Consider the following 8,192-nt stretch of genomic DNA (forward strand, 5'->3'; position numbering starts at 1 on the left):
TTATTCCAAAAATGACGTCATCACTCGCTCAGGACAACTCAGTTTTTTCCTAACTCGGAAAAAAATAAGTCGGGAATTCCGGGTCTCTATAATTTTGAATGTTTTTGTTCGAAAATCTTGTTAGATTCGAACAAAAAAGTTCGACCAGTTTCTCGCCGAAAATATGCACATCAAAATAAAGAAATTTTTTTTCGATCCAGAAGCTTAAAAATGCAGGAGCTTTTTCAGAGATGTGAAATTATTATGCATTATACACAGAAAAAGAAGATGTGTTGTATTTTTCGATCGAGAAGAAATTCTTCATCGTTGCGTTTCTCTATCAGATTGATAACACACTTTTGTTTCAATGCATGGATGAGAGAAAATGCATACTCGTTTAAATAGCTATAAATTGGTGTCTGGAACAACATTTTTGCAACAAAAACTATGGGGAACTTCTCGACTTTCAACTATCGTCAAGTGTGTCAAATTTTCGAAATATAAGAAGTGAAGTTGATTGCTGAAGAATTAATGCTGAAAAGTCAAAGACACAGTTTTGTGGAGGATTTGGAGAGACACGAGAGACCTTTTACAAAAATCCCTCGTTACCTGGTTTAATCAAAGACATTGAATTTCCCTTGTTTTGTTATGGAAAATATTCTTGACAAGTATTGAAGAATTTCAAGTTTTTATGCATGTATTGATAAAAGAACTGTTGGGTTTTCACGAACGAAAGTGCCAAAAGCTGAATTTATTTGTTTTGGGTGTGTCAAGTAGTTTTGTAATAATTTCTTTATACTTTATCAGATTTAATTTCACTGAATCTTTGGAAAAAATAGAATAAGAGCTCATCAAATTTTTTTTTACGTTTCCCCATTAGTATTTATTCCGAGAGTTCAGTTCTTTTCGGCTGTTTTGTTTTGATTTTCTCACACCACTCTCCCAAATGTTAATTTTTATTTAAAGTCGTCCTAAAGAGCCTAATTAAACCCCTCTCATTGCATTCTCGATAAATCGTCTGATCGAAAGAGTGGTTAGCCATTTACAAACTCTTTTCCAATCTCAAGTTATCGCAGTTATGGAATTTTTGCGGTCAACAGGTACCTTATGCCCCAAGGGTCCCAAAAAACCAAAAAACGTCAATTTTTTCCAAAGGAAAGTGGGTTTTTAAATTTGTGAAAGATTGACACTGCAACGACTTCTTCTTAAAAAAGGCTAATTTTCACGAAATTTTTAAAGCTGAAACATTCCAGAGGCTAAACACAGCAGAATAGCGGCTAGACAAAAAAATCGTGAAAATAAACTGAATTTCATTTTTTGGGCCCGCATATCATTGAAATGTTGTAAATTTTGCTTATGCGCATGCGTTTGCCAAAAGAGTTGCACTCCGCTGGCTTACGCTCGCTCTGTGCGTAATTAGTCAGGAAGAATTGCATAACTACCCAGACAAAAATGGTGTAGAGATGACATTTTGCACAGAGGTCCAAGAACATGTCAGGAATCACAAAAAAAAAGGTTCACCCCCAGGAAGATGGGAACACCCTCGAAATACATAATGGCGGGCATGGTACTTTTTTCTACAATTAATCAAGGGGGGGCCTTTAAAACTGATTTTTAATGGTTTTCAAATGTCAAAAATAACTAGACAGGGAGATTCCTCTTGAAGAGTAGATAAAAAAATGGGGTCACTTTTGAAATTTGGACCACGTGTTCCCAAGATATGACCTCTAAAGTCCAGAAAATGACGATTTTGATGACGTCAGCATTTTTATACTAAGAGCGATAAATTGTAGGGAGAACGAACATGTATGTTTTGTTACTACTTAAATATATAGATAGATAGACTCAATTTGAGGGTGCTGATTCGGAATTTGAATGTTACCAAGCTTGAAAACCCGCAGTTTTTGCGTAATCTACGATTTTTTGCAATTTTAGGCAAAATTGTAAGCCCTCAAAATTCGTGATTTTTGGGGGGTCTTCAAAATCAATAAGACTTATACCACGTGATAGAGCTCTTCAAACTGAGCAAAAAAATGTATTATATCAAAGTCTCAACTTTTCTAGATCAAAAGTTATAGACGATTTTGTGGTCAAAAATTGATTGAAAACAGGGAATTTCCCCACAATCTGCATAATTTATGCAAAATTATAGCACTTTTTTACCACAAAAACGCCCATAACTTTTGATCTAGGAAAGTTGATACTTTGTTATGATACATTTTTTTGCTCAGTTTGAAGAGCTCTATTACATGGTATAGGTAGTATGGTATAGGTCTTTTTTTATTTTGAAGACCCCCCAAAAATCACGAATTTTGAGGGCTTACAATTTTGCCTAAAATCGCAAAAAATTGCAAATTACGCAAAAACTGCAGGTTTTCAAGCTTGGTAACGTTCAAATTCCGCATCAGCACCCTCAAATTGAGTAAGAAACATATCAAAAAGTTGGTCCCAGACATTTTGAATTTTTTCTTTATTTTTGAAACATTACCAGACGATGTCAATCAAACGAAATTGAACGCCGAATCAATTGAACGCAATCGAACGCAATCGAACGCAATTGAATGATTGAAATTCGATTGCCGAACGCATTGCCAATTGAATATGACCGCGATTTTCTCGATTGATTCGATTGCGTTCGATTAGTGCCTGGATTCGACTGCGTTCGATTGACTAGTGTATTCGATTGATTCGATTGATTCGACTACGTTCGGTTGGCTTATGCAATCGACTGGTTCGACTAATTGATTCTGTTGATTAACGTTGATTCTCGTTCAACATTTGAAGAGTTAAACAAGATGATATGAATCATTTTAGCCTGGATTCTAGAAAATACAGATCATGCAGCAGGCCCACATGTTTACTGCAGGTCGTGTGTCAAAGCCCGTTCGTTGCGTTGATTTATCTATCGTATCGATACTTAACCTCCCTAATAAGAGGCGCTCGAAATTGAATTTAAATCTAATTTAATCGACCACCCGTCGAACGCAGTCGAACGTAATCGAACATCAATCGAACGTAATCTAACATCAATCGAACGTAATCGAATATCAATCGAACGTAATCGAATATCAATCGAACGTAACCGAATATCAATCGAATCAATCGAATTTTACCCAGAATTTTACGTTCGATTGATATTCAATTGCGTTCGGCAATCGAATCGCAATCATTCAATTGCGTTCTTTTGCGTTCGATTGATTCGATTGGAATTTTCGTTCGATTCCGTTTGATTGACATTGCTGGACATTATCAATCCACTGGCCATGGCCTATTTGAACAGCCAGTGATATTTCGTAAGTCAGAGGGAATACTGTTGAAGAGTTTTGGACCCTGTACAGCTAAGCTGTAGATTGTTCGTTTTCGACCATGACGGCTTGTAGGTTTTTTTAGTTTGATCCCTTCACAAGCTTTCTTTACTGCAGTTGTATACTCTTCCTGTATGAAGTTTGTAATTGTTTTTCAATATCAACAAGTTGGGTTTTGATTTTTTTAATCTGAAAACAGTTTCTTGCTGAGATGAATCTTTTTTTAGCTTAGTAGCTTAGAACGCCTCCTCATTAGAATCTTCCATTCTCTCGGAATTCTTTTATTTTTGTCCATTTGTAAGGTTTCCTAATACACTTTTCCTGTAATTCAAAGTTCTCAGAAATGGCCCAGGAAAATGTGCTCACCGGTGTGTATAAAATTGTTTGGGAGGAAAAAAACGCGTTTTTGCCTGCGAGGGGTTAGGGAAAGTGGGATTTGAGCCTCTAACTTTTGACAGCGATCTTCTTCAGGGTGTTATGATATGTGACTTCCCAAGCGATTTAAAGTACCTGAAGATCAGACCGGTCTTGGTCCGGTATTACGAGCGGTCTAATAGCGGTCAAATTTTTGTTTTAGATCGGCCTCCAGACTTTCTAGAAATGTGATCTCTAACAGTCGTGGCCGCTTCTAGACGCTCGTGGCTGATCGTTAGACCGGTCATGGCCGCTCACTAGACCGGTCCAGGCCGTTCGTTAGACCAGTCCAGGCCGCTAGTTAGACCAGTCCAGGCCGCTAGTTAGACCAGTCCAGGCTGGTAGTTAGTGGTTTTTAGTAACAATCACATCAAAGAAATTTTGTAAAATGATGTCAACCGAGCGATCAGGGCCGGTCCCCTAAACTCGTAGCCGCCTTTTGGTAAATTTTTACCGGTCATTTACCAACCCTTAAAAGACCGTCTAAAGACCGGTCCCGTTTTCAGGTACTTTAAATCGCTTGGGGAGTCACATATCATGAATAGATTGAACATACTAAAATTGGAGGGGATTTTGTTCGACAGAACTTAAAAAAAGCTCAAAAAACCAACTTTCCCTAAGGGAACGCAGACAAAAATGGGTTTGTTTGCCTCCAGAGACCAAACGGTGGAGAGCATCTAAATAATGCGCACACATTAGTTTTACGAATTACGGGAAAGGTGTATTGGAACAAATTTTTCTACGATTTTTTTGCATATTTCAGTTTGTTTCAGTTACTGTTTCTATAGTTTTATGAATGTTAATATTTACAGATGAATGGTGCGTTATGTTTCGCTTCGTTGGGATGCATGAGTAGCTATGTACTAATTCACGGTTGTTTGTCCATACTAAGTCAAGTATATTACCATCTTTGTGTGTTTCCTTAAGGATACACTGTTGTAACGTAAATTCATTTGCAAGTTCTTAACAGATATAAACATTGCTTCTCATCACTAGAAGCTCCTTTTGTAGAACTCCCACAAGGCCATGATGTATGTGGAAGGTTGAAATCTCCTAGCAAGAATATGTCTGGTATGATATTTTCCGCAAAAGTATTGAAAGTAACTCTCATCTTTTTTAATATTTCAGAAAATTCTTTCGAGGTTGATGGATGACCGTGAGTCATCTGGTTGTCGATAAATAACAGATATCAATATGTTTAATTTCTTGGAGTGAATAATTAGCAGTTCATTCACACCCTTCGAATACTCATAGTGTGCAGAGGGGTCTGAACCCCCCCCATTAATATTTCATCCCCCCCTATAAAGGTATCCCCCCTATTTTTAAAATTTTTTGATCCCACACCATTTACAGGGGTCCGAGCCCCCAACATTTTTATTGGCAATAGTTAAAAAACAAGGAAAAACAAAATCTGATTCAAAACAGAGTGAAGTGAGAATAAATCAAATAAGTCGAAATTATGTGATATTAAATTTTATTGACTTAAATCAACATATAACATAAAAAAAAAACTTTTTTAACCAAAAAGTTACTATCCCCCCCATTTTTATTTGATCCCCCCCTATAAACTCAAACCCCCCATTTTAACTGGAAAATTGCCCATCCCCCCCTATAAAGCCTTCCTTGAAAACTCGGATCCCCCCCCTTAAAAAAGGGGGGGGTTCATACTATGATACTGCAACACTGGTTTAAATGTTGAAACTCTGGGTAGGGTGCGCACTTGTTGGGATTTTTTGCACGGAACAAGGAAGAATTTACAAAAATGAACTTCAATGCATTAGTACTTACCTTTAAATCATCCAAATCTGTTCATTCTTTTTTTTAAATCAAAGTTAAAACTGCATCCAGGTATCTATTTTCTTTCCAGAGAAACAGCTGTCAATATTGAGCCGGTTCATCTTTTCAATCGCGTTTTTTTTAGTAAACCCAGGGTAAGATTAGGCTACAGTACAATCACAATACATACCGTCTGGAATTTCGAAAAATAGAAGAAATTGCGATTTTTAACAAGATTGCGGATTTTTTCATTTAAGCGCCATACACCATCTGAAAGCTGAGGATTTCAGCTTTCTAGTGGTGAAATTTGTTTTTTGCTATCATTTCCAGCTCATTAGCGATAAGCTAAAGTCTAACAGTCATCGGGCTGATTTTCAGACCGCACCAGCAAAACTCCCCACACCCCGCCACACGGGAGACTAGATTTCATCCGCCATTTTTGGCGCGACTTTGGTGCTTCCAAAAATTATTTTTTGCTGGCGTAAGTTTGCGATTCTTTGAAAAGGTGATAACTTTTTATGAATAAAACCAAACAAAAGATGCAGTATCTAGTTTAATAGTTGTGTTTTGCTCATACATAGTTTCCTCCAGGGTTTGTTCCCCCCACCAAATTCTTGATTTTTTTTAATCTCCCCCCTCTTTTTTCCCCCCTATGACTTTTTTTAGTTTCCCCCCTCTTTTTTGCTTCCCCCCAGAAAATTCTGAAAATATCAGTTCCCCCCATCATATACCCATATAAATTTCTCAAATGTCAACCTGACACAAAAGTAAAATTTTGCTGCAAAAGGAATACTAGACAAAATAGAACAAAAATGAGTTAATGTAAACAAACATGCTTAAAAAAGCAGACTTAATAAAACAGCAATGAAATTTAAAATTAAAATCCTAAATGAAATCAAAACAAAGTTGATAAAGTTGAAGTGATTTCACATTCCCCCAACCAAATTTGCCAACTATTGATGTATTCCCCCCTCTTTTTTTCCCCCCTTTACTATTCAAACCCCCCCCCCTTTTCCATCTAAAATTGGAAAATTGGTTTCCCCCCTCCCTTTATAAAGGGGGGGAGGACACTTTGTCATATCTTAGGCCTTGTAAATTATCTGTATTATTAGATTTGAACTGGGAATGTCATCTGATTGTAGTCTTAGTTTAAGTTACCCTTCAGCAAACAATGGTTGGGTGACAAAGAAAAGGAGGATAATAGTTTTTATGGTTTGATTTGGTCTGCAATATTTATGTTTATGTGAAAAGCATCGGTCGACGTTAGAGAGAAATTTCCTAGCAGGGTTGGTTTTAATGTTCAAGCTGAATGGGGGGGGGGTGATGATTATGCGTTTTCTGTTTTTGGGTTTCTTGTTGGTCAGTTTTGAATATCGTATGTTTTCTTTATTTAACCACTTTTTTTAATTAAGGCGTTGTTGTAATTAAGGTGCTGCTAGGTCGAAGGTTTCTCTGTTCAAAGAGATTCTTGAAATTTGATCTGAAATTATGGTTGGATGTATTTTATCATGTTTGGTGGGTGGTTGGATATACATGGGATCACTGTTCAGTTTCCCGTAAGGTTTATAAATATTTCTCTCGAGATCAATGGTGAGATCTAGGAAATTAACAACTTTGAGGTTAGCTTCGATTGTAATTTTCAATTCGAATTCATTTTGAGAAGAAGCTTTTGATTTCTTTTTTTAATAAGTCAAATTTTTTTGTAGAGCATTTCGGAATCGGACATCATCAACTGAAAGTGGCTAAAAATTCAGCCAAATTTGAAAGTTCTACTCAAGCCCTAATGACAATGACCTAACCCTGTCCAACAAAAAACATGGATTCAGGAAATTTCGCTCATGTGAAACCCATCTTATACAAACAATCAATGCACTCGCCAAAGTTAAATAACTTACACAAAACTGATTCCATCTTATTAGACTTCGGCAAGGGGTTTGACAAAGTCTGCCACAGGAAACTCTTAATAAAACTGGAACACTATGGCATCCGTGGTGCCTTACTTACATGGATACAGAATTTTCTTTTCAATTGTTCACAGTGTGTTGCTGTGTTGTGAGAGGTATGTTGTCTTGTCAGATATCAGTCACTTCAGATGTGTCCCAGGGCTCAGTTCTGGGTCTACGCTTACTGGGTTGACTTCTCGATTGCTCTCTTTGTGGAGATGACTTGTATCTTTAAAATATTAAAAGATATCTTTCATCACAAAAATTAAAAGAGTACACTACTCCAAGTTTTGTGCTACTGCACTTGTCAAATGTACAAAGTAAAAATGAACCTATTTTGAAATTCTCTTCATTTAAAAAGCTGAAAATGTTAAAAATTTGAGATAACAGGTGCAATAAAATTTGATGTATATATAAAAGGGTAATGAAAAATAATGTATGAAAAATGCTATAGTTAGTCCGGTGGGACTGCTTTACAGTTTTTGAGAAGAAATGTATTTATATATGACTGCATTTGGATATTAATTCTGAACGTTTATTAATTAAAAGTTTTGACATCATAATATAATATTTTTCTGTCAGGCACAAATTATATTGTTTTGAACCATTGATGTAAGTCCGAAAATTTTTCCGGCAAAAAATGCCCGAAATATCCACGAAAAACTGTTTTTTGGCATTTTCTCAAGATTTCATCATTAGTTTTTTTCTGATTTTTTCACATTAGCAATGCCCAAAACATGGATGAGTCCAGATGAGTCTGATTTTAAATATTTAT

The sequence above is a fragment of the Clytia hemisphaerica genome, unplaced genomic scaffold (genome assembly GCF_902728285.1).
Source record: "Clytia hemisphaerica strain Z4C2 unplaced genomic scaffold, Clytia hemisphaerica genome assembly, whole genome shotgun sequence".
Taxonomy (NCBI): Eukaryota; Metazoa; Cnidaria; class Hydrozoa; order Leptothecata; family Clytiidae; genus Clytia; species Clytia hemisphaerica.